This window comes from Neomonachus schauinslandi, chromosome 9 (genome assembly GCF_002201575.2).
Source record: "Neomonachus schauinslandi chromosome 9, ASM220157v2, whole genome shotgun sequence".
Lineage (NCBI taxonomy): Eukaryota > Metazoa > Chordata > Mammalia > Carnivora > Phocidae > Neomonachus > Neomonachus schauinslandi.
The window spans coordinates 94047431-94074951 of NC_058411.1; the positions used below are offsets into that span (position 1 = coordinate 94047431).

At 36.0% G+C, this 27521-nt stretch overlaps 1 protein-coding gene across 2 annotated transcripts in view; it reads left to right on the forward strand.

The window, feature by feature from the left end:
- Nucleotides 1–27521, forward strand: part of UNC13C (unc-13 homolog C) — a 547141-nt gene that overhangs the window by 512716 nt on the left and 6904 nt on the right. The gene's annotated exons all lie outside the window — the stretch shown is intronic.

Here is a 27521-nt window from a genome sequence, read left to right on the forward strand (position 1 = left end):
GGCCTATCAAAGCATCATAGGACAGGAAGAAAAGAAAGACAAAAAGCAGGCAAAGTGGTGTAGCAACTGTCTGATTTACATCAGTGTCTTCTACAGGCAGCTCATAAAAAGTAACTTTGACTTTCATTGACTAGGTCAACAGGAAAAGGTATTGAAGTTTTGGTGATCACAGAGCGAATGAGACTACTCCCCTGATCATTACCGGTATGCTCCTTCATTCTGGGGACATGGTTGAACAATCCAGGCATTTATCTCACTTCCCTCCAACCTCCACACCCTAAAGGAGTTTTGTCAGTGCTGCTAAATCTAACAATAGGAAAGAGGAAATAAAATCATCAGGTATCAGCCTTGGGCCTCCAGTATTCATCAAAGACCCTGATCCCCCTCAGCATGGAGAAGTGGAAGTAGAAAAAGGCAAGCAAAGAGCGAGGGTGAGAATGGCCTGCTATTTACAATCTATTGCAGTGATTTCTAGTCCTCCCCTCCCACTGCTCCATCTGAGAAGAATGAGAGGACGGACTTGCACACTCCCCTCACCTCACTCCTCCTGTGATCCTGTAGCCAGTCCCCCAGTCTTCTCTTTCTGCCCTCCTCACTAGCATCTTCCTTCACTGGTTCACCCTGCCTTACAGTCAACAGGAAACCCTTTTCCCATCAATTAACAGCTATGGAGAAGAGATCAGCTTCTTATTGCCCTCAGAGGACCAAGAAAGTATCCAAAGAAAGCAAAGCTATAAATGGTTTCCATGGAGCTTTGCAACCTGATGGTAGAAGTGATAACTTTACTTCTGAAACACCTCAATTATCATAATAGCTCTTTACCACACTACTCATAGTAATAAACACAATTGTTTCTAGTTTTTGATGAAAATAGATTAATTTCACTGGGCTGAAAGGGAAAAGGTTAAAAAGCAAGTTAAGAGTAGGAAGAAAATCCTACCACCCCTAGCCAATCTCATAGGAATGAGACAGCACCATTCTAACTTCAAATAGGTATTTTAGTATTTTATTTTTAGATTATCAATAGATGTTAATGTTTTTTAGGTATTTTTTACCTTCTTACTGTAAAATAGATACAGAGAACAGCATTAAAAAATGTAAAGACAAAATCAAGGTCAACAAAGAGAATTTGCCAGCCACTGCAGAAGTTTCCCCATGTGCCCTGTCTCAGTTACACTTCCATTCTCCTTCCAGAGGTAACCACTGTTCCTACTTTTATAATCACTCCCTTGCATGTCTTTATAGTTTTATAAAGAGTATCTTTAGACACCAGAGTTTCATCTTGTCGTTCTTTTTAAGTTGATGGCTTTTAAGTCCCTTTAATTTATAGGTTCCTCCTCCATCTCTTTGTTGTCTTTACAATTTATCTTTTGAAGAACATGGATTGCTAGATTGTAGAATCTCCCAGTCCGGATTTTCCTGATTGAGGATGTAGTCTGTGATTCAGCATATCCTTCTATGTTCCTGCAAATTGGCCACTGGGTCCAGAGGCTTCACTGAACTTGAGTTCCATTCCTTAGTCCAAAGACAGGTGGAATCAGGGTGGAGAGTGCATAGGGGCTAGGTTGCTCCCGCCCTTTGGTCCTTACTCTGTTCCTCATGCACTCACCCGTTCTTGGATTTGGCAAATCCCCTCCAAATTCCAGCTGCTATCTCAAATTGGCCCTCAGGGCCTTCCCATAAGAATCTGTTGGCTGTGTTGGGGTTCTGTGGTTCTCGAGTCTGTCAGATGTTCCCATGCTTCTCCAGTTACACAGAGGCCTCACGGCTGTTGGTTGTGCCTCCTGCATCCATCTTTAGGTTTAGGGGTTCATAGGGCTACCTTGGCACCTGTTTCATGGTAGGTGTTTTACTTAGGGTTTTGGTTTCAGCCCTTGGGTCATTTGTGGATTTAGGAAGACCCCAAAACGAGGCTGCCACTTTCTCAGCCACCTTCCAGAATCCTATTACTGATTTTTTTCATCATTTTGAATATATTTTTGAAGGAATAGATTCTTGAATTTTTAATGAGAAAAATATTTCATATTCAAAAAGTCACTTTACTGGCAACTTTGAAAGAACATGCTTGTTCTGTATATTGAGAGATGCTTTTCTGGTTATCATTCCATAGTTAAATTGATGCCAGAACCCTGTTTGTAGCATTGCACTCTTTCTTAGCCATAAACAGAAAATCACACATCCTGGGCCAGATCTATAGTCATTGCCACTCCAAACCCCTTCCTACGTGGATGGTAAAAATACAAAGAACCTTTCTGTTTAAATAGACCCTGTTGAAAGTTCACTCCTGAACATGACTTTTCTCTACCTGATCTTCCTGAACACAGCATTTCCACTGTCTTTATTACCAAATCTAAGTGCTCATCCCCACTTATTCTAAACTTTGATCTCTTCTCACCACAGAGCTTCATATCCAGGTTTCCAGACCTTTGATCTACTTCTGATGCTTTAACAACCTCAGCTTATTGATCTGAGACGTGGAGCCCTGCCCATCTCTTTATGGAGTTGGCTTTTTCTTAATCCTACACTGGACTGGCTGGCCCCCATTGTCATCAATGTCCTGGTATTATATACACCATATTGTATATTATAGTGTCTGATTTTTTTCTAGTAACATTATATAATACCTTTACGCATCAATAAACATCTCTAAAAGTAAAAGTCTTAAAGAAATGCAGTTTCCCATCATACAGATGGGCTACACCGTATTTAACCATTGGTCTAATGCTTATAGTAGGATATTTTCAATTATTTTTCAAGAAAAGCAACTACAAGTTTAAAATTGCAGTAATTCTTAAAAAAAAAAAAAAAAAAAGTCATGGCTACAATACCTCCAAGTTTAGGTGTAGATTTGCTGATACACGCTTTATTTTGACTGGGGCAGTATAAGTCTTTGGGATCACTATTATCTCTATCCTTAAGGTGTTCCCCTGACTCTCCAATTCTGTAGAAGAAGCTCTAGTTCTAAATCTTGATTCCAGAAAATAAGAAGTCACTACTGTGAGAGCGGGCTTCTCTCTGATCTTTCATCTCTAAAGTCTTCCTTAGACCATGTTATTTCTGGTGAGATGATATTCTCATTCAACACCTCCTTCCATTGCCAGCATAGGGCAGTCCTATGGCAGCAGTGTCCTGGAGGACATTGAGTTGCTGAATACAGATGCTATTATTTTGAGAGGTCACTGAAGAGAAATGTCATAATAGCATGAGAAATATCAAACAAAATGGAGCCTTCCCCATGCCTTAAGAAAAAGTAGAGTCTAAAGCCTAATAAATGATCCAAACCTAAGGCCTACCTAAATCTGAAACAGCTTTGTTCTCTGTGTTGATGGGTTATGTCCTCATCTCCAAAAGAGGCTGCATCCGTAGGGAAACTTGTCAGGGGTTTGTTCCCAGCTGAGGTTAGGATTCACTGCCTGAGACACAGGCCACAGAAGCCTGCTGGGTAGTGAAGCTGGAGGGAGACGCCATCAGTGGGAAACTCAGAGACACCAGTCAACAGTGGTTCCCAAGGAACGGTCAAACAATCTGCATCCAGTGCCTGTCAGCAAGGCATCATCTTCCATCCCTAGTCTGGATCAGATGACTGACATCTGATAGGGGCCACTATTAGGGAAAAGGCAGCTAAATGGTACAGAATAAGATCACTGAAATTGGACTTCGATGTTCAGCTTCTGAACCAGGCACTAAATGAAGCTTTCCCTCTTTGAGCCAGTTCACCCCAAGTCTCAGTTAAGTGTCCTCTTGTGTGCTCCTCATCTTTCCTCTCATTGCACAAATCTCACTAGCTTGTGAGTGCCTATCTACTTCAACACCTCTCCTTGACCCTGTGAGCTCCTACAAAGGTTTGTGTTTCTCACTTGGGAGCCACTCTATCTGTAGTTCCCAACCCTGGCAGAACCAAAACCACCTACACAACTTTTAAAACATATAAATGCTGGAGCTCCACTCCAGAGATTCTATTGGCTTGGAATAGAGTCCATATCTATGTTTTTAAAAGTTCTCAGATGTTTCTGATGTACAGCACAGTGGGTGGGAATCATGGACTTAAACCACTTTTAGTGCATGAGATATATGTCTGATGGGTGCCTGAATGAGTGAATAAATGACTCAATGCTAGTTTCAATCAATTAGGATGCAGCTAGAACAGGGTAGGAACTGGTCAGACCCATGTAACTCCAAGGCTTAAATACTTTGCAAGCAACATGCTCCATCTCTTTCTCCTGATTAAGGGGCAAAATTCAGGAACATTTCTCCTGAGTGTAAACATTATTTATGGACACTGGGTCAGTACTGCCTGAAACTGCTGATAACAAGTTGTTGCAGATAGGGAGAATAAAACAGAGCTGGTTGCTGTGCCCTGGGCAGAGTGTGGTCTCTCTCTTCTTTGGGAAGCATAGGGCATCTGCTTGCAAGACCACTGTGTGTCATTGCTGGGCTACCTGTTTCCCCTGTTGTGAAAAGATTTTTTTAAATTTTACTATAAAAGTACATTTATTAAGCAAATATATTCTGTTTTTAGTATTATAACAGAAATTATGATCTTCCCACAGATTACATTTCTCTAACCACATGGATGAATCATCTTGCTTTCAACACAAATTTGAGCAAGACCTAAGGCTTAGAGTTTTATTCAAAATGAGAATACGATGAACCTTCTAAAGTTTTGCAAGTGTTTACAAGAGACATTATAATTGTGTATGTTCCATATTCAGTCAGTAGATCATATCAAAGGTTGTATGTCACTCAAATACTACCAGAGGAATTACTATGGGATATACTATAGGAATCTTATGAACCATTTGTGGATTCCTCAGGGGAGCCCACTTTGTCATTTTGTCAGCTTTAATTAAAAAAAAAAAAAAAAAAGGTAAACTTTAGCTACTCAAATGCCTTACCTAGACCCAGAGTTCTGAATGCATATGCTTTTGAGGAGACTATACTGTAGAGAAAATGTTAACCACTGGCATTTACTGAGCATTTATTCTATGCTAGGCACTCCACAAAGTATTTTATATTGTTCAGTCTTCACAATAACACTATGAAGTAAATACTATTATTATCCCATTTTTTCAGATGAAGAACCAAGGATAGAGAGATTGAGGAACTGCTCAAAATCACACCCTAAGTTAGGAGCTGGATTGTTCTAGCATCTGACTCCAGAGCCTGTGTTCTTGTACTTTCTCTGTATTCCCTTACTGAGCCCCTACCATGTTCATGGCACTGGGGTAGGCATAGAAGTTATATAGAGGAATGTATTAAAGTCCCTTGTCCTTAGGAAGTTTATAGTTTACTGAATTGGAAATATCAGCAGTTTGTATTCAAGTAACTATAATCAAAGTAAAAACTATTAAGAGCTTTAAAAGAATTATAAATGAAGTTTTATCAGAGGAGAAACTTTCCTGGTAGAGTGGTCAAGGAGGGCTTAATGCAGAAGATGGCATTTGACTTCAGCCTCAGATGATGGATGGATGGATGGATGGATGGATGGATGGATTTTTAAGGCAGTGGTGTCCAGTTTTATGGCAAATTCTGCATTATGAAGGCAACTAGTGGTTGGCTCTGAAAGAGGTCTAATCCTAAATAGTTAAACAAAAATGGGAATGAATTATAAGAATGCTAGCAAGTCTCAAGTTAGAACCAAGCCACAGGACACAGGGATGTACTATGGGCCATGGGCCATGGAAATTACTAGAAGCCAGTATTTAAACTCCTTCAGGACATAGTCTCTTATCTGTGTTTCTCCATGCATGCTTGCCCTTTATCAGAGTCAGATTTAATGTTTTCTTTATAAAGAAAAATAATTTTTAATGTTGTACTCAACCTGGGAGTTCCTTAACATTGTTTGAACTTACAAAGTTTTTACAGTGATATAGGTGTAAAGAATACAGTTTGGGGGAATTATTTCTGAAGCTCTTTGCTTTGTTCCTGATGGCTTCAGACAAACAGTTGATTTTGCATTTTTATGTGTGTTTACTTCAAAACTTAAAGTCCCCTCAAAAATATGTATTCTCCCTTCATTCTTTAGGGAAAAAAAAAAATCTCTTCACTTGTCAGATGAAGTTCAAGGTTTTGGAAGAAAATAAGCATTACCAAAGAGTAGATGTTTAAATAATTGTGCTTAAATCCAAAGCTAAAATCAAATCAATGTATTCCAGATATTTGCCTTTACAACAACTCATTTTTTGCTCTAAATAAATATTAAGAACACATAGAATACCCCTTAAATAAAGCTTCAAGAAAACTAAGCAATACACTGTTTAGGCATGCATATGTAAGTGATAACACCACAAATAAAAAATCATAAACACATACTGCATGACATTGTCACCCAGGGGCTGTGGACAGAGCTAGAGTGAATAGCAACACAGAGGGAGGTATAAGTTGTTAGAGATGTTCTATTTCTTGGGGATGATTGTTCGGTGTGTAGGTGATTGTTGTATTACCCAAGTAAGTAAAAGATTTAAAATAGAAAAAATAAAAATAAAAATAAGTAAGTTTTTAAAACAAAAAATAAATAGATCATTTTACCCAAATTAAAATGAAAGAATGTAAAGGAATTAACATTTATAAGCATCTAATATGTTTTAGACGGTGAGTTCAGTTCCAGAGATAAAGAACCTGAGTCTCAAAGATGGTAAAATGATTGCCAAGGCCACAGCTAGTAAATGCCAGAGGTAGGATTCAAACCCAAATCTTTCAGATTACAAAAATAGTATCTTCAAATACAGTTAATTATTATTTTGAAGATTTTGTTTATTTGACAGAGAGTGAGAGAAATAGAGAAAGAGAGCACAAGCAGAGGGAGTGGCAGGCAGAGAGAGGGGAGAAGCAGATTCCTCACTGAGCAGGGAGCCTGATGCAGGGCTCAATCCCAGGACCCCAGGATCATGATCTGAGCTGAAGGCAGACACTTAACTGACTGAGCCACCCAGGCAACCTTCAAATCATTTCATGGACTGTTTCCTCCACAACATCTAGCAGAGTGGCAGATTTTATAAATTAATTACCAAATGAAAAAATTATTTATTTTTAAAATCTGTAAGGTAACTCAGTTTTTATACATTCCAGATTTTGATGTTCGAAGTCTTATTCAGTACTGTATAATGATTAATAAGCCAAAATATATAAATAAATAAAAAGGCAAGAAGACGAAGAAAAGGAATTGTGGTAGTGGGGGGGGGTTCTTTCATTAAGTTTCTTATGTTCACTCTATCTGTTGGGAAGTGGAACCATAAGTATTATTTCTATTTGACAAATGTTATTTATTCTGTCCATTACAGTTCCTTCTATCTTGTTATGTTATCCTTGCTGCATTACATTAGATTAGACCAGTTCCTGATGAAAAGGCCAGAGCCACGCATAACCAAGGCCTGTTGCCTTTTCTGCAAAGGACTTAATTTGTGTACACCTGCCTCCTTCGGAGTAACTGCTCGAAAGTGATGGTGACGTTACATTTTACTATTTCAACACTAGTCTCTGTTTCTTCAGTTTTTTGGCCTGAAATAAAGTCTTCTTTATTAAATGAACCCTCAGCCTGTGACCTACTATTGCTAACTGTGGTCATCTCTTGGATCTCTCCATTATCCCTAGCAAAACTGATTTTTAATGGTTTTTACTGCTGCTTGAGAATACCGTGTTGGGTGAGCATTCTTGACTGATTACCCTAAGGAAGTGAGCACTGTCTTCTGCTGTCATCCAGGTATCTATTACCGGATCACTGCAGACACGGATCCATCTACCCATCAATGTGTATTAGTAATTTTCCTCTCAACACTCTTCAGTTACTTGCTCACATGCTGCATTCAGCAATTTGTTCATGATATCTGCTTGGCAGGGTGGATAACATCCTGGTCAAAATGACAGCCACATCAGTAAAGCACATATTCTCTTTGTTAGGGAAAGCCCAAGATTCTAAGTCAGTGAACTGAACTCATCATCTTCATTTTCCTACTGTTTCTTTTTATATATGGAAACATTTTTTTTTTTAAAGATTTTATTTATTTGACAGAGAGAGACACAGCGAGAGAGGGAACACAAGCAGGGGGAGTGGCAGAGGGAGAAGCAGGCTTCCCGCGGGGCAGGGAGCCTGATGTGGGGCTCGATCCCAGGACCCTGGGATCATGACCTGAGCCGAAGGCAGCCGCTTAACTGACTGAGCCACCCAGGCGCCCCTATATGGAAACATTTTAATTAACAAGTGGTAGATGCTCACTAAAATCAAATCAGGTAATTTGAAAGTGTATGATGTAAGAGCTAATACACTTCGCTGATTCCATCCATTTATTCTCCCAAACTTTCAGTCATACACATATAAAACTTATATTCTTTCTTCCCGCCACCCCTGTAACTGGATAATGTGTATACTTTTGGCTATTTGATTTTTCATACATATCTTTTCATAACTTATATACAGATTTCACTCTTTCAGTGCAGATTCATATTTCATAATAAAATATGATTATATTCCCTATTTACTACTTATAAACTATAAAGGTTTTATCTAATTTTTTGACCATTATAAAAATGTTTCCATTAGTATCTTTAGTCATACATGTCTCTGTATATTTATGCAAGTATTTCTGTAAGACAGATTCATAAAGAAAAGAAATTGAAGATTTCTTCAATAGAAAAAAGGAAATTGCTAGTTCAAAGGAGATGACTGGTGTACTATTTTAAGAAACAACCACAGTAATAGGAAAGACTTTCTATATGCCACGTACTTTTGTTAAGTCCCTTACAGGTGATAATGCATTTAATCTTCGTAACATTTGAAGGGGGCAAGTACTACTATCATTTCTGTTTTAAAAATGAGGTAATTAAAGCACAGAGAGACTAAGTAACTTGCCCAAGGTCACCGAGCTAGTATGTGGTGGAGCCTGCATTCAAATCCAGGTCACATGGCCCAGAGACTGAGCTCTTACCTTCTATGCACACTGCCTCATAACAACTTTGCATCTCTAAAACTTACGTTGCAATTGACTTTTTTTTACATCAAAAATCCTACCTGCTTTGTTGTCAGTAGCAGATATTGTCAAACATTTTAGACAATTATAGTTGTTTTTTTAAAATTTAACATTGAAACTATTTTAATATTGGTGTAACTTCATGGTGCAGTAAAGTTTGGTAGGAGAGAAAACAGGAATACATGATAAGGCAGACTATTTTCAATTGCCAAAATGGGTGGTATGAATAAGAATGCAGAACTGGCTCCAAGTGACAGTAAATAACATACTGGAGTGACGGGGAAAGCCATGGAGGGATGGCAGAGCTTGAGCGGGGCAGGATTTGAATATACAGAATAAAGGCTTGTGAAAAGGGATATTGCTGAGTGTAGTGAGAGAGAAATTTGATTATAAAAAGTGGAGGCAGAATTTCTAAAGCCAAGAGTTACTTAGGGAATTTAGAATTTCCTGTCAAAACAACAGGATCCCTTGGTTTTCAGAGGAGAAGAGTCACAGGATGGAATTTGTAACTTGGGAAGCTTAGTCCTGCTAAGTTATATAAAATAAAATAGAAATACATGAAAGCAAGGTGACTTCTTGGAAGGTGACATAGCTATCTAGATGTGGTGAGAAGGTCCTAAACTAACAGAGTAGCATGAGATTGAATCGAGTAAACTATATAAAGAGTAACAGACAAGATTTACATATTAGGATCAGCGAACAAAGCAGAGGGAAAGTCCCATGGTTTTGTTTTGTTTTGTTTTTTATGTCATGGGGTTTTAAATGATTTGAGCTTGGATGGCAGGAAGAATGGTGTTATCAAGGTTGGAAAAGGAGAAGCTGCCAACTGGAGGAGGTGTAAGAACACTGTAAGTTAACTCTGGAGGAACTTGTAGGAATCCTGAGAGATTCAGCTATTTATGATCTCTATCAAACTCTTCTGTAAAAATATATGGATGTATTATTTCAAACCTCTAGAATCAGGAGTTTAAAATCCCTATTTATTGACAAATTTTGTGTTTTAACCAACCTTAAATCAAACTCCCTTGATACGAGTTTTAAAACCTTGTTTTAACTAGCTTTATTTTATTTTGATTATAGAGGTAACATATGCATATCAGAAAATAATAGAAAACACAGAACAGTATAAAGAAAGGAAAAGATTACTTAGAAACTATTAAAACTTTTGATATTCATCTTAGATTTGTTAGAAATAATTCAGGAGCTTTATATGCACTTACCTATCCTTTCCATATAGTATTTCAAGCTAAGTATTTTACATGGTATTATCAGCTCTTTATCAATATGTCATACTTATATCCAATCACATAGATGATATTCATAATTTGCTTATTCCCCAGTTACAAAATACTTTCAATTTATTTCTCAATTTTCAATTAATATTTTAAACATTTAACATTCCCATGCAAATTATTTTATGTATTTAGAATTACATTTTGAATAGAATTCCATTATAAAAATATTAAACCCAAGTTGTGAATATCTAGAAAGCATGTAATACCCAAGTATTTTTCCAACAAAAGTTTGTTCTAACTTCCATTCCCATCAAAAGCAGATTAGAATTTTAGAATTTTTACTAAATCTCTAGCATTTTCAATATTAACTAGTTGAATTTCTCTTTGTGAATTGTCTGGTTATGAGCTATATTCAGTTATATACTGGCATCCTAGAGTTTATCAATTCACATGATTGCTTTATAAATTGAGAGTAACTCTCTATAACATTGTTGTAAACATTTTCTCAGTTGATTACTTGCCTCTGTTGTCTTTTGATCTACAAATGTTTTCAATGTGTTTTCATCTGTGATTTCTTTCTTTAAGTCCAAGGCATCTTTCCACATGCAAATATCAAATAAAAATTTGTATATACTGTATTCTTTTGATTTTTCAATTTTAACTTTTTTAATATATCAGAATTGGTCTTTGGTATATGATATATGGTGAGGATGTAAATTAAACTTTCCCCCCCCCAGTAGCCAATTCTTCCACCAATTATTGACTCATCTTCCCCTTTCCCACCAATGGTCCCTTTGCCATTGATATCTTAATTAAACTGGAATTCTGTTTCCATATCTCTTACCCTATTCTGTCTACTTACAGTCCAGATTTAGACCAATTTAATTACTGTGGCTTAATAAAATGCTTTAATATTTTATAAGAATAAATTTTCATTTTTCTTTTTAAATATGTTCTTAGTTACTTCATTTAATAAGTTGTGATAAGATCTTAGTTCCCTTTAATAAGGTCTGCTTTTAATAAGTTCTTAGTTTCTATTAGAAATGCATTTCCAAATGGGCTTTGGATTCTGTAAAAAAAATATATATATTTTAAAAGCCTTGGGATTCTGATTAGAATTGCAGTAAATCTGTAACTAAATATCCAAATAAGTGACATCCTTCATGTATTTTCATGTTAGAGATATATTTTTCTCTTATTTATAATTATCCTTTTATGCCTGAATTAAATTTCATGATTTAATCACATTTTTATTTAGGTTTATTTCAGGATACACACACACACACACATTTATTTTGCTGCTTTGAGAATGATATATATTGTCACCCAAAATCATGTAACTATTTGTTTATGATTTTTATCTCTCAAGTTAATTCAAGAAACTCTCTTAAAGAAAATAATTTTTGAATTACATTTTTTTTTACAAGCATAGTGTTGCAAAAAAAAAAAAAAAAATGTTGCCATTTCTAAGAGCCAAACTATATTTTCTATTTTTTAAATCATTGCCTTCAGGGGAGCCTGGGTGGCTCAGTCAGTTAAGCGTCTGCCTTTGGCTCAGGTCATGGTCCTGGGGTCCTGGGACTGAGCCCTTCATTGGGCTCTCTGCTCAGGAGGAGCCTGCTTCTCCCTCTCACTCTGCCTGCCACTCTGCCTACTTGTGCTCTCTCTCTAATAAATAAATAAAATCTTTAAAAAAAAAATCATTGCCTTCATATGAATTTTCAGATCACTGTATTTATTCTCATTTTGTTCCCAATTTTAAAAGGAGGTTTCTAATAATTAACATGTGGGTATGATATTGGTTATTGTTTTAAAAGGAATATTCTTTATCACATTTAGAAACCATGCCTTTATGTAAGTTTTTATCATGAATGGGCACTAAAATTTATCAAATGTTTTTTCAGAATTTATGAGATAATTTTTTAGTTATATTTATTATGATTATAGTTTAAACAAACCTTTTCTAGTTAGAATAAACTGTTCTTGGTGAAAGGGTTGTATTTTATCAATATTTCATTTAGCTTTTATAGTTATATGTACAAACTAGTTTTGTGGGGTTCTCTTTACATACTGTCCCTGTTAAGTTTTTATCTCAAGGTTATAGACACATAAAATTAATTAGGGAGATTATGTTCTTCTCTACTCAAAAACAGAATTGAAAAAGAAAAAAAACTTATAAGCAGACATTATTTACATGTAAGGCATAAGCACATCTATAAACTATTAGAATAAGAAGTTTTAACAAGATCACTCCTTACAAAATCAACATACAACCTCAACAGCATCCCTTTGTACATGAATAGCCAATTAGAATATGAAATTTATTTAAAAAATCACTTAAAATGGCAATAAAACAATTAAAATACCTACAAGTAAATTTGGTAAAATATGTACAAAGCCTCTAGGAAAAAAACTGAAATTTTATTCAAGGTAAGACATAAATAAATGAGTAAATGGAGAGAACTACTGTGCTCATGTACTGTACAACGGTATCATCAAGGTCCCAATAAATCTACAAGTTGAATGCAATGCTGATCAAAATCTCAACAGGAGACATAAAAAATGGCTATTGAAACTGTGTTGCTATTTTGTTGCTTCATTTGCTATAGCAAAATATTGGAAACAACCTAAATAATCACTAATAGGGGAGTACATGAATAAATAATGGTCTATTCACAAAATGATACAGAGGTTATAAATGAATGAACTATAGAAACATTTATTAAACCTCTAAAACCATATTGAGTGAAATAAAGCAAGGTATAAAATCATACTCAGAACCATTTATAAATATTTTTAAATGTATTAAATAATATATACAATTATAAATGCATAATATTTATGGATTGATCAATAAAAGTATAAGACATTTAAGGAATAAGCTCTGAATCCATGGTAATGGAGAATAGGGACAGGAAGAAGTATTCTTGGGATCTCAACTGTTTCTATAATACTTTATCTCTTTAAAAGCTACAAGTCAAAATAGAGATGTAGATCACGATAAAACTCCAAGGTTATAAAACCAGTTTATCATTTATAGTTATTCTTTAGAACCTAAAACTTGCACTTTAAGCATTATTCTTAAACTTTCTTTAAAATTTTGTAACTGTGGGGCACCTGGGTGGCTCAGTTGGTTAAGCGTCTGCCTTCGGCTCAGATCATGATCCCAGGGTCCTGGGATCGAGCCCCACATCTGGCTCCTTGCTCAGTAGAGAGCCTGCTTCTCCCTCTACTACTCCCCCTGCTTGTGTCCCTTCTGTAACTGTCTCTCTCTTTCTGTCAAATAAATAAGTAAAATCTTTTAAAAAATAAATAAAATAAAATAAAATAAAATAAAATTTTTAACTGTGTATTTGGCAAAAATGTACTGAGTACCTCCTATGTATCGGGCATGGTGTTAGGCACTAAAGATCTGTGACCAGGGCAAAGGTAATTTCCTCACAGAGCTTAGATTTTGGTGGGCAAGACAGACTAGAAGCACATAAATAATGTAATGCAACATTAAAGAAGTGCTTTAAAAAAAAAAAAAAAAGGTAAAAACTCTGTCACAATTTCCTAGTGTTTCAGCTGTTTTAACAATGAAAGCAATTCCCCAGAGAGACTTGGTGGGGAGGGTTGTTGACTAATTATCATGTTGCTCTTCTTGTTTGTTATATTTCATAAGTTTCATGTTTTTCTTTCTATGAATCTTCACATAGTGTAAAAACGTCAGGTGAACTTCAGATCTAGTTTTGTAGACTTTCTCTATAATTTTAAATGTTTCTCCCCAGGATTTGTCTTTTTATTCTTCTTTCACTATTGCTTGTGTCTTGTCATTTTATTTTAACACAATATTGAATAGAACTTGGGCTACTGCTAATACCCACAACCCCAAACTCCCAAAACCCCTGTAATTAAGAAACTGCCATGATCATCTTTAAGCTACTACAAAGCAAATTTTACACTCCATAATCATCTATTAATAGAATTTAAGTACTTAAATTCACGATTTTCCTGCAAAGATGGCAACTTGTCTCTGTTACTATTACAAGAAGAGAATATTTCTGTAGATTAGAAGCCAGGCATAGATCAATATCCATTTAGTTTGATAAGGAAAATCTCCATTGAGTATGCCCATAATTTCATTATTTCACCACTGATTCACTAACCCAATATTCCAACATTAGAACAAGAGAACAAACCTTTCAAAGTTACATTCCCATTACAGAGCTCATCCCTTCCTAATATCTGCCCTCCTGCTCAAACCACACATCATCCAAACTTATGTTCTTCCACCACTTTATGGAGCTTCTTTGTTGTGTCAGGCACAGAGATAGGCACTGGGAATATAAAACTAAGAAGGCTATGCCTGCCTTCATAAACTCCTATCTAATAAGAGGTATATATCCATTTGCTACTCACCTGATAGTTACAATAAAAAATATTCTCATATTTAAATGGCACCAATGCTCACTGCCATGCTTTATGCAACACTTCTCCAGTCTTCTCTGAAAAAATATATATAAAAATTTTCTTAGCTCTTGAATTTTTGGAAATTGCTTTCTGTTTCTTTCACAAATGAGAAACAACTTGGCTAGATTTAAAATTCCAGAGTCATAGACTCTGTCCCTCATGACTATATAGGCATTGTTCCATTTCCTTCTGAATTTTATTTTGTGAGGAAAAATACAGACCAGCTGAAGTTCTCTTTTGTTGCTTTTCTTCTTGGATATATTTCTTCTTCCTCTTCTTCCTCCTTTCTTTTCTTCATCCTCTTTACCCCTCCTCCTTTCTTCTCTTCTTCACCTATATATACACGGATATATTTTGTGCCTTATTAATTTTTCTGAAACAAACTGAATTCTTTACAAATTCAGAATTTTTTAACTCAAAAAATTTGCTTGTATTATACCTTTTATTACGGATCTGTTTTTTATTCTGTCTTCTTCAGGAACATCATTTCTAGCAATAGGCTTTCTCCTTTGAGTCCTTGAGATATTGTTATCCTTTTCTTGTGCTATAGATTTTGTTTTTCAGAAGCCCCTTATTTACTCATACTCAAAGATGATGATCTATTCAGGTAATACATTGAGGTAAATCGGGAAGATAAACAGTTACTTCTCAACAATCTTTGGTGACTGATAGATCCAACCATTTGAAGCGAGGGGTGCACAGCCCCCTAGCCTGACTTTGCTCATCTGAACTAGCTAGGCTCCTACTACTATGTTTACTGACTTCAGTGACTAACAAAAAGAAAAGACGTGTTCTGAAACTCTCATGCCTCAAAATGCATCATACCCTAGTCTCTTCCTACCAATAATGAGTTGCCTGGTGTGAATACACACTGCAATATGGAAGTAATCCATCTCTTCCTTTTCTTTCCTAGGTGCTTGTGTTTGTTAGTAATCATGGTGCATGAATAGACTTTGAAAGAGAGATGTTGACTGGTCAGGTGAAACAGTTAATGACTGATTACCTTAGAAATAGGTCTCGGGTACTAGTTAGCATTCAAATTCAGGGTTGAAGTTGAAAATTTTCCAATCTTTTTAACTACTGAGTTTCCAAGCAGGAAAAAACGATAGTGACTGGCCATATTCATATCCTACCAACTTCCCCAATTTTTTTTTTTTTGATGATCTGTCCCATTAGGTGGATTTCAAAAGACCTTTTCAGAGGCAAGCTAGTTTGTCAGTTGAAAGAGACCTTAACTAAAATAAGGAGACCTACCACTGATACTGCCCAGCTAGCTTTTAAGACATTTAGCTTCCAATCCCTTATCTCTAAAAAGGGACTAGTCAAATAGTTTCCAAGGCTCTGTTTAGTTCTAACATCCTTTCATTCTAAAAACTATTTATGTTTTTCAATCCTAAAATATTTCAAGTTAAGATAACTAAACTTTCCAAAAGAATTCTAAAAGGATACCCAACTAGCACAGTGACTTAATTCAAAGATTTGACACATCTCAAATCTTATTAATCACTGATTAATTTCACAGCAACATACTTCAGCATGCTATAGCCATGAAAACTCATGATGTAAAGTAGCAATATAAGATATTTTGATCAGTAATGTGGTGTATATATACAATGGACTATTACTCAGCCGTTAAAAATAATGAAATCTCGCCATTCGCAACACTGTGGATGGAACTTGAGTGTATTATGCTAAGCAAAATAAGCCAGAGGAAGGCAAATATCCTATGATTTCACTCATGTGGAATTTAAAATAAGATAAAAGCAGGGAGGCAAACCATAAGAGACTCTTAAATATAGAGAACAAACTGAGGGTTGCTGGAGGGGAGGTGGGGGGTGGGGAATGGGCTAAATGTGAGATGGGCATTAAGGAAGGCACTTGTTGAGATGAGCGCTGGGTATCATATGTAAATGACGAATCCTGTATTCTGCTCCTGAAACCAATTCTACACTATATGTTAAATAATTTGAATTTTAAAAAATTTCAAGGAAAAAAAAAAAGATTTCAGTTAGTAGTAACTTTAAGGATAAAGCACGGAAATCTAAGAAACCATATTGTTCCAGGAAGCAAAATTAATTTAAATATATATTTGAATGATCACTGTGGAATTTAATAGGTAAAATACTGTGGAGTTTAATAAAAAAGTTACAAATGCAAGCTAAATGTCATCACATAAAAACACATAATCTTAAGATATCCAGATGCTATCTGTCTATATAGTATGGTGTTTATCTTGGATTTCACATCTTTTCTATATGTTAGCTCAGCAAGATTTTAAATGCCATAAAACAAAACACCAAGACAGAGTTTGCTTTTTCCTCTTTGATGTGTAAAAGGGTGGGCACTGGGAGAAAAGTAGTATTTAATGAACATCACAGCACTGTATATACCGTACCCTCTAAACCAGAGATCTGAGACCAAACCCCAGCTTTTCCACTTAGTGACTTGGACAAGTAACATCTAGGCCCCAGTTTCACCATCTGTAAAATGTACGCATTACCTTTAATATCAAAGCAAGATCTTATAACTAAAGCACTTAGCACAATGCCTGCCACACATAAGTGGTCAAAACTTGTAGCTATTCCTGATTACCATGAATTCCTTCAAATATATATTAAATACTGTGGAGATAATGAGCAAAGAACAGGGAAGAAACAGAGGAAAGCACAAGAAGGGATAAGAGAAGGAAAAGAGTTCAAGTCAATAAAGCCACTTCCTAGTTTATTCGACCTTACCATCTTTGATAATGTCTAACAACTTAGAGAACTTAATGGAGGTAGGTTACTCCCACCTGGAGTTGTAGACCTATCAGCTCTGATCTTCAGCTGTGACATTGCCAGAATGGTTGTCCCTTATGAAGTCCCCATGCCTTCCCTTTGAGGGTCCCAGCAAAGAGCTATGAGAATAGATTCAAACCCCCTTCTCAGAGGCTTGGTCAGTTTGACTAAAATGGAGGCGTCACTTGAGAAGCTGTAATATTTTTCATCTAATATTTTACAGAATGCTTTGAGGATTTGGAGTTAATTATCACATGAATAATGATTACTAAATGTTTATAATATTATTTATTCCCTCACAGTGTATGCTAAGATTATGGAGGATGAGAGACTAACTCTATTAGCGTGCTTATATAATGGTATATCATAATCTGATAGTAATCAGGATCTTTTATCCTCAAAAACTGTTCTTCTAAAAAGAACTTCAAATAAAGCAATTGTACACCATTTGCCAATGTTTATTCACATAAGCAGTTTTCATTCCTGAAGGGGAAAGTTTGAGCTACTAACATTGGTGACAAAAGACACATTCCAGAGGCCCAGGTGTTGATTTGAGACACAACTGTCTAATTCCTATGGATTTTGAATAGACAAGATTATGTAACAGGCATAGCCTTTGATTACATTTTCATTCAGTTCTCATAAAAATTGGTAATAAAAAGCACCAAATATATTAGGTGATTTTCATATTCCATTCCATGGGAAATGGAATCTCTTATATGTTGCTTTTCTCTTTTTGGGAAATAACTGCCTAATCTATATATATTTTCTTCAAATGCCTTTGTCCAATTCCTTTTTTTTTTTATCCTGGGATAGGCAATCAACAGATTTCACCATGTACAAATGCTGGATAATCAGATTCAAGGCTGTAGCAAACCTGCCAGATGGGAGGAAGAATGTCTTGCACACTATAATACACGGGTAACTCACATCTGACTTAAGTAAGCAGCTTCCAGTTTCAGCACCTGCAAAAGTAGTAAATAAGTCAACTCAGATATATAAACACTGTGCTCACTTTGCACAGTGATGCAGGACTGTAAAAATAATTGTGCAAACTGTGTCTGTGCAAAGCACTTTTGCTAATTAATAGGAAAAATTAGGATCCTGCTGTGACTCTTGGAAACATTGTCAAAAGAAACAAGACTTTTACTGTCAGTTTTCAATATATAGGCAAATGAAAAAAATAGTACAACATTTAATACATTGTAATTGGAAGTACTAGAAACATTGAGAATTAAAGTGTTTCATTTCTTTTTAAAATCTTATCAAGAGTAGTTTGACCAGTACTTGCATTTTTCATCTCATCATGTAACTATAAAGAGCAAGCATCTTTTCTACGCCTTGATGGAATGTCATATTCCTTCCAAAGTTTGGGTCAATTACTGACAATGTATCCTTTCTACTTTCAACATCATAACATATCTCAGAGTTACTTAAATGTAAAGATTTTCCTCCAGTGTCACTTCCACTAGGACATCTTCATCTTCTTCCTCATCTATTGCCAAGAAGCTCACTTTCGCTGAGTTCCCCATCCGCTTCTCTAGTCTCTCCATTGGTGATAGTGTCAACATTCCCAAGTTCGGTAATCTTGTCAATTAACTCATTTATATTCTATGCAAATTTCACTCCAGCCTTATCACTTTTTATGTCTTTGCTGCGCTTTCATCTTTGCTGGTCAGTTCCCTCTTTTGATTGTCCATGTTTGTAAAATGTCACATGGGTTCATCACTGGGAAGCAAGGCAGCCACACAACTACACACTTTGCTGTGTGTGTAAACTGAACAGGTGAACACCAGCAGACTTTGAAAGAAGCAATGTAATTGATCACTGATGACATATCTGTTATTTATGTAGTGATTCGTGGACTAAAAAACTAGCAGCAAAGTTTGTACTTTATGCAATGATACACATTTACTACACCATGATAAGTGAAATCTGAACCTGTTTTTTGGGACAGGGGTGTTATTTTACTAAACTATGGGAGTTGAAATCTGGGCATATCACACCATGTAAAGTGAGTACTGCCTGCACATTTAATCAATGAATTGGTCCTTTAATGTCTATCAAAATAACATCATAAGTTTATTATATAATTGGAGATAAAGTGTGTGAATTATTAATGTTAATATTTCCTGCCATTATGGAATATAGTTAGGAAGAAAAAAAAAAATATCTGTTTAATTAACTATAATACCAGGCACAGCATGACTGCTAGAGGGGTGGTATAAACAGCTGGCCATGAAAGCAGGACCTGGAGTCCTAAAGTGAGGATCATGAATAGCATGACTATTAAAGCAATAATGGCAATGATTAATGCTTTTAAACTACTTCCTAACTCTACTTGTTTAGGGTTGTGACACATTAAGAAGTCAATTCTCAAGCCTATGTTTGACTTGATTGAGCAGTAAATTTCACATTTTGTGTTAGAAAGGGAAATGTGTATTTTTAGAGTCTAGTAAAGTTTCTACCTAGGCAGTTTCACAGAAATGTTCATTCACTGCTGAGTACATAAGTGTGATTTTAATGTTTTTCTCTTCCCAGTGGAACTGTCCGTATCTCTTTAGGGAACACACACACAGACAGCAGGTACATGTAGAACACTGCAGAAAGCAATTTGTAAAAGAGGAAAACATATCTGTGCATTTAAACAGTACCTTTTAAAAGGTTTTAGGCAAGTCTTGTAAGCTGTTACTTGTTTTAAAACAGTATTAAATTTTGGGGCGCCTGGGTTGCTCAGTTGGTTAAGTGACTGCCTTTGGTTCAGGTCATGATCCTGGAGTCCCTGGATCGAGTCCCACATCGGGCTCCCTGCTCAGCAAGGAGCCTGCTTCTCCCTCAAACCCTCCCCCCATCATGTACTCTCTCTCTCTCTCTCATTCTTGCTCTCTCAAATAAATCTTTAAAAAAAAAAAAAACAGTATTAAATTTTTCCTCCAAAATAAAGGCGGCAAACAGAAACCCAACTTTCCTAACTAGAACTTTAGTATTTCCTGCCATTAAAATCTCTCAAATTCTTTAACAACACAATTAAAGACTTTAAATTAACTTGGCTATTAGAATTCAAATGAAGAAATGACAGCTCCTGGTGAGTGTCCTGATGGAAGGCTTTTCTCAATTATAAACATAATCAATAACTTGCCTGGCCATCATTTCATGTTGTTTACTCTGGGCAGAAACCATCATTTCATGATGTTTACTCTGGGCTGTATCACTGCTCATAGACTACATACAAGACAAGCCACACAAGTTTTAACCACAAACCCAAGCACTGAGCAGGCTCTGGTCCTCAGTAAAACAATGACAAATATGCAAACTGGATGCATGCATTTTCACTGTCCCTTAGAGGCCTTTTCCCATCAACTGTGATTTTAACAGTAGTTACAAAAACAAACAAAAAACCTTTGTTAATAAAGAAAACTCATTTCACCAGATTCTTGGTTAATAAATGATTTTACATTATAAAGAAGGAGTTTTCCCTATGAGACATTTGAGGGCTCTAAAAATCTGCCATCTCTATTCTACTCAACCCAGAAAGTCTTAGTGAAGAAAATAGAATTCCAAGGTTGTTGGGCAGAGCGTCCATCATTCTGGATTTATCTTCTTACAGTCTTTGATCTAGATAACCAACCATAATGTCCATATTTTTTTCATAATTTTTATATGTGGGCATTATGCATGAATCCTCAAGGAATTTAATAACTTTGAAATATTCCCTTATTAAAAGAATTGAATTATTATCACAATAAACTTGGAAGCATTTCCTAGCAGCTGTTAAATGCAAGACTCAAAATATTCTATGTATTCTTTAATTATCTCTTTTTAGCCTCACCACAGTGTTGCCAGATAGGTGGTTTTATCCCCACTTTAAAAATAAGAAAGTGAAAGTTCATGGAGTTTTAATTATCTGTTAATGAGTGAGACCATCTGCATAATCAAAGCACTACGATTCCATTGCCCAGGATTTTTAGTATTTGAAGAAATCAAGAATATAATTGCAGATTATTTGTAGGATAAAAAAATGAACATATTTTTATAGTAGAGGTATTTGGACAGGGCTTCATAGGATAACAGAGAAAGGATGTTCCCAACATGTGGTCTGTCTTGGGGAAAACATGAAGAAAGTTTTCAAGAATTAGGCTACTGTGAACAGCATGGACCCACAACATGGATGAAGTAAAAGGTCATCAGAAGCATCCTAAGAAAGTGCTGGGTTTTAGGACTTGATTCATGGTACAGTGAGATGCAAGTGACTTTCCAGAAGAGAATGGAATGATGAGAATGATCCATCTTTTACTCAAATGAGAGGACTTATTTCTAGAAATAAATCTGACTATGCCACTCATAGCCAAAAACTTAAGAGACTTCTCAGCCGCTCTGGGATAATGTCTCAACACTTCTGTGGCATTCAAGGTACCAAGATTTTCACAAAAGTTTCCTCTTGATACTCCCTCATCTGTGTTCCATCCATACTAAACTACTTGCAGTTTCCAGGATGCACCACTCTGTCTGATGCATATGCTTTCATGCTATTTCCTTGACTTCCTTTGTCTAAGAGATGAACTCCAACTCAGCCTTTAGGAAGCTCCTTAACGATTTTCTCCTCTGTGAAATCCCTAAAAGTAATAGTTGCTAAGAAATTAGTGTCTATATTTTAAGCCCTGTTCCTTGCCTCAAAGACTGTCTCATTGTTCCACAAAAGAGTATTGGGGAAATACTAGAAGCATTTTCATTAAAGTTATGAGCAAATCAAAAACATTAACTCTGTTAACCAAAGTCCCAACAGGTATCTGATGGCACACCCCGATTAAGATTATTTGGAAAGGATTTAATAAAGAAACTATGTAGAAAGGTATAGGCAGGGGATATAAAGAAACCAGAAGAAAGAGTGAACTATTGAACTATTCCTTGCATTAACAGTAACAAAGGAAGAGGAAGCAACTAGAACCTGGAAAAATATTGTCACCTAGTGAGGGCTGCTTGAAGGAAATTATGTTTGGTTGCAGGATTCAGTTAGCACAAGGTGAGCCCCCAGGAAGGAGACTAAAGAAATAAATACCTGACGTGACTCTCTTCCCTCCTTCTAATCTCTTGCCAGGGCTTCCCTTTGGCCAGACCCAAATAGACACTAGAGTATAGAAGACACCACTGAAATTGTCAGACAGCCCGTGAGGGCAGAAGGCAGAGTGAAAAAGGGTGGAAAATTAATTTGGAGAGCCAAATGGAGGATAACAAGCATATCTACTTTAAATACTATCATGTAATATAGAAGTATAAGCCATTAGCCAAGGCAAACAAGAGGTATAAAAACTAGAAAGGAAAAGTGAAATGTTCATTGATTAAAGATAATTTATTATATATGTGCAACACTCAAAGAATTAAGGGCAATCTTTCATTAAAAAATTCAGTTGGGGGAGCACCTGGATGGCTCAGTTGGTTAAGCATCAGTCTCTTGATTTCAGCTCAGGGTTGTGGGATCGAGCCCCACTTTGGGCTCCGCCCTGGGCGTGGAGCCTGCTTAAGATTCTCTTTCTCCTTTTCCTCTGCCCATCTCCCCTCCTTTCTCTCTCTCTCTCAAAAAAAAAATCAGTTCGATGGATAAAAAAATTAACATACAATCATCACTAGCCTTCCTATTATCAACATAATGGAAGAAGTGGTCCCATTTAAAATAGGATAAGATTAAATACCTAGGAATAAGCTTTCAAAAATATGCAACATCCTGGGGCACCTGAGTGCAGTCAGTTAAGCGTCTGACTCATGGTTGTGAGATCAAGCCCCATGTGGGGCTCTGCACCCAGCACGGAGTCTACTTGAGATTCTCTCCCTCTACCCCTCCCATTAATGTTTGTGTGCTCTCTCTCTCTCAAATAAATAAATAAATAATTTTTAAAAAGCCTTTAAAAAATATGTAACATTCACACAAAGAAAAATGTAAAACATAATTGAAGTACACAAAAGAAGACTTGAATAATAGGAAGTTATATTCTATTCTTGAATAGGAAGACTTCATAAGGATATCACCAACTTAGGGATAATATAAAACTATCTTATTTTCCCAAAAAAGTTCTTACCTTTGCTTGCGAGCCCCACTTTCTACTACATGGATACCTCTTTTACTGATATCACAATCCAGGTCTGTACCCTATTAGTTACTTGCACCATTAGAAAGTTATTTACATTTTTAAGACCTATTCCTGCTCACATTAAATTCTAATCACTTATTAGATTCAAAGCTCTCCTTATCTCCCCACAAGCAGGTGAAAATGGTGATGCTAGCAGTAAGGAAGGTGTGGGCTTCTCTTATCTGTACCTTTCTTCTTCCCTTTGGTGGTGGTTTCTGTGTTGTGGAGGAGAAAGGAAGGAGAGGGAAAAGACAGGTGACTACTTAACTTCAGGAGTGATCATTTGTAGTCACTGTCTACTTAAGGGTCATTGTCTATTTGGCTAATGCTAAGGGCTGTTCCAGTTCATTGTCTTTGGGGAAGCAGAAGCTCGCTAGAGATGGTTGGTGTGAGACTCATTTCCAAATAGATCCTTGGGGCATTAATGGACTCTTCCAAGGGTACAGACTTGCCCTCTTGTTCCTGATGCACCTCACCTGTTTCATCATGCCACATTCTTCTGAGGTGCATGCATCTTTGCCCCATCTGTGACAATCCCTGACAAGGCTATAGCCCATGACCGCATCTTCCTTCCCTTTCTTGTGCCCAACTCTGGCACTTCGAGCACATTCAGGAACCATTTCTCATACTTCCTAGCAGCCATGGATTTAAGGAGGTGGTCCTGGCACACACTGTGGCTGGTTGTCCCCTATTTGGCTCAGGTCATATTATCTGCTAAGTAAGCAACCAATTCAAAGCTGAAATAACCATCTTGCTTCCAAGGATTAGGAGTGTATTTCTCTGGGAGTTTTCTTCCCTTTACCTGAGGTAAAACAAACAAAACAAAACAACCATTTCCTATCCTCCCCTCACTTTCTATCCTTTAAACCTTTTATTATCAAATGACTGGGATGGGTGGGGTTGGGGGGGGGGCGTCCTTTTGGTGAAGTGACTCTCATCAGGTCTTGTTGAAAAGTTCTGGCCCAAATCAGTGATCCTCTGAGGGTATAAATTGGGTCTCTTAGAGCCTTTTATTTTCAGCTTTGGTTATTAGCCATTCATTCATTCATTTATATATTTTTAAAAAATAAGATTCTTGTTAGTCTCATATATTGCATATAAATTATTACAATCTCTGTGGGACAACTCATAGATTGGGAAAAAAAATATTGTTAAAATATGCATACTACCAAAAGTAATCTACAGATTTAATGCAATGCCTATCAAAATACTGATAGCATTTTTCACAGAACTAGAACAAATAATCCTAAAATTTGTATGGAACAAAGACCCCAAATAGCCAAAGCAATCTTGAAAAAGAACAAAACTGGAGGTATCACAATCCCAGATTTCAAGATATACTACAAAGCAGTAGTAATCAAAACAATATGGTACTGGCATAAAAACAGACACATAGATCAATGAAACAGAATAGAAAACCCAAAAATAAACCCACAATTATATGGTTAAAGCAGGAAAGAATATCCAATTGGAAAAAAGTCTCTTCAACAAATGATGTTGGGAAAACTAGACCACTTTCTTATACCATACACAAAAATGAACTCAAAATGGATTAAAGACCTAAATATGAGACCTGAAACCATAAAAATCCTAGAAAAGAGCACAAGTAGTAATTTCTCTGATACTGACCATAGCAACATTTTTTTCCCAAATATGTCTCCTGAGGCAAGGGAAACAAAGAAAAACTGTTGGGACTACATCATAATAAAAAGCTTCTTCACAGCAAAGGAAACAACAAAATGCAAAAATGACCTACTCAATGGGAGAAGATATTTGCAAATGACATATCTGATAAAGGGTTAATATCCAAAAGATATAAAGAACTTAACTCCACACCAAAAACAAACAAAAAAAACAAAAACAAATAATCCAATTAAAAAATGGACAAAAGACATGAACAGACATTTCTCCAAAAAAATACATACCAATGCCCAACAGACACATGGAAATATGCTCAACATCACTCATCATCAGGGAAATGCACATCAAAACCACAATAAGATATTACCTCACACTTGTCAGAATGGCTAAAATTTAAAAAATTAGAAGCAACAAATGTAGGCAAGGATGTGGAGAAAAAGGAACTCTCTTACACTGTTGGTGGGAATGCAGAATGCTGCAGTCACTCTGGAAAACAGTATTGAGGTTCCTCAAGAAGTTAAAAATAGAACTACCTTATGATACAGCCATCACACTACTGGGTATTTACCCAAAAAATATGAAAACAGTAATTCAAAGGGATAGAGGCACCCCGATGTTTACAGCAGCATTATTTACAATAGTCAAGTTATAAAAGAAGCCCAAGTGTCCGTTGACTGGTGAGTGGATAAAGAAGATGTAGTGTGTGTGTGTGTGTGTGTGTGTGTGTGTGTGTGTATACATGTATATATATATATATACTATTCCATATATATATGGAATATTATTCAGCCATAAGAAAGAATAAGATCTTGCCATTTGCAACAACACGGATGGATCTAGAGGGCATAATGTTAAGTGAAATAAGTCAATCAGAGTCAATCAGAGAAAGGCAAACACCATATGATTTTACTCATATGCGGAATTTAGAAAACAAAACAAATGAACAAAAAAAAAAGAGGCAAACTGAAAAACCAACTTTTAACTACAGAGAACAAAGTGATGGATGGCAGAGGGGAGGAGGGGGACGGGTGAAGTAGGTGATGGGGATGAAGAGTACACTGAGTAGTGTCGTAGTTTTGTTGAAGCACTGTATTATATACCTCAAACTAATATAATGTTACATGTTAATTACACTGGAACTTAAAACATTTTTTAAATAAATAAGAATCTGCTTTAAAAAATCTCTATGGGACAAAATTAAAGTTCCACCTACTTTGACAAGTAAATTTAACTTACAGAAATTATACTAAAAACTTGTAAATATGAATAATAAGTATTTATTATAGTTTGTTTATAATAGCAAAAGATAAACAAAAACATGGTTAAATAAATTATGTGTATATTCACATAATGGAATAAAGGCCAAACATTATTTTAAATGTTTTAAATATTTCCGTGTTTTAATTATTTGTAAACGTTTCAGTGATTCACTTTCATGCAACTACTCATTGAAGATTTACTTTGTAGTTAGTGCTGTGCTATTCCAGGCTATCTTAGAGAATAAGGGATAACTTTATACATATTGAAATGGAATGATCTATGCAGTTTTAGGGGAAAAGATAAAGGTGAATTTAAGGATAGTTAGAACATATGCCCCTATATGTGGAAAAATATGTATGTTCATAGATGTTAATACATGTATATATATTAAGAGGTTGGTGTTATTATCCCTATTTTACAAATAAGAAAACAGACTTGAGAATATGGCAAAATCTGATCAGAGAACCAGTAGGGATGTAACTATGATTTTAATTTAAAATTATCTGACCCCAAATCACAGGGACTTTCTGATACAGCATGTTAACCCTTGACTAACCTTTACCAGGAGAGAATGGACTACACCTTTTTATACCATCAGTAGACCTTGCAAATATACATTATAGGTATTGCAGCATATAGGTATAGGTATTGCAACACTGTGTTCATAGGTTGGTCTCTCCTGGCCTACTGTGGGCTTCATGAAAGCAGATGTTCTACAGAGCCATCTTTGTGGCCCCAGTGCTTTGGTAGGGCACATTGTAGAAAAGCTCTTTTAGGCATGAAAGGCAATAACACACCTTTGTACATAATCAATGAATAGAGCTCAATTGGGCCTAGTAAGGCAACAGCAAGTTCTTCTAACCATACTACTACTAACAGGGTGTCTTATGATATCTGAGAACCATATGAAATTTTAGCTCAGTGGGCTAAATATGATTATACCAAAGCCTCAAACCTGCAGAGCAAATTTAATTTAATGAACATTTATCAATACCTATTATGCGCTATTAACGAAAAGAACCATTCATTTCCATGAACTCACTTTCAAGTCCCTTATGCAGAAAATGTACG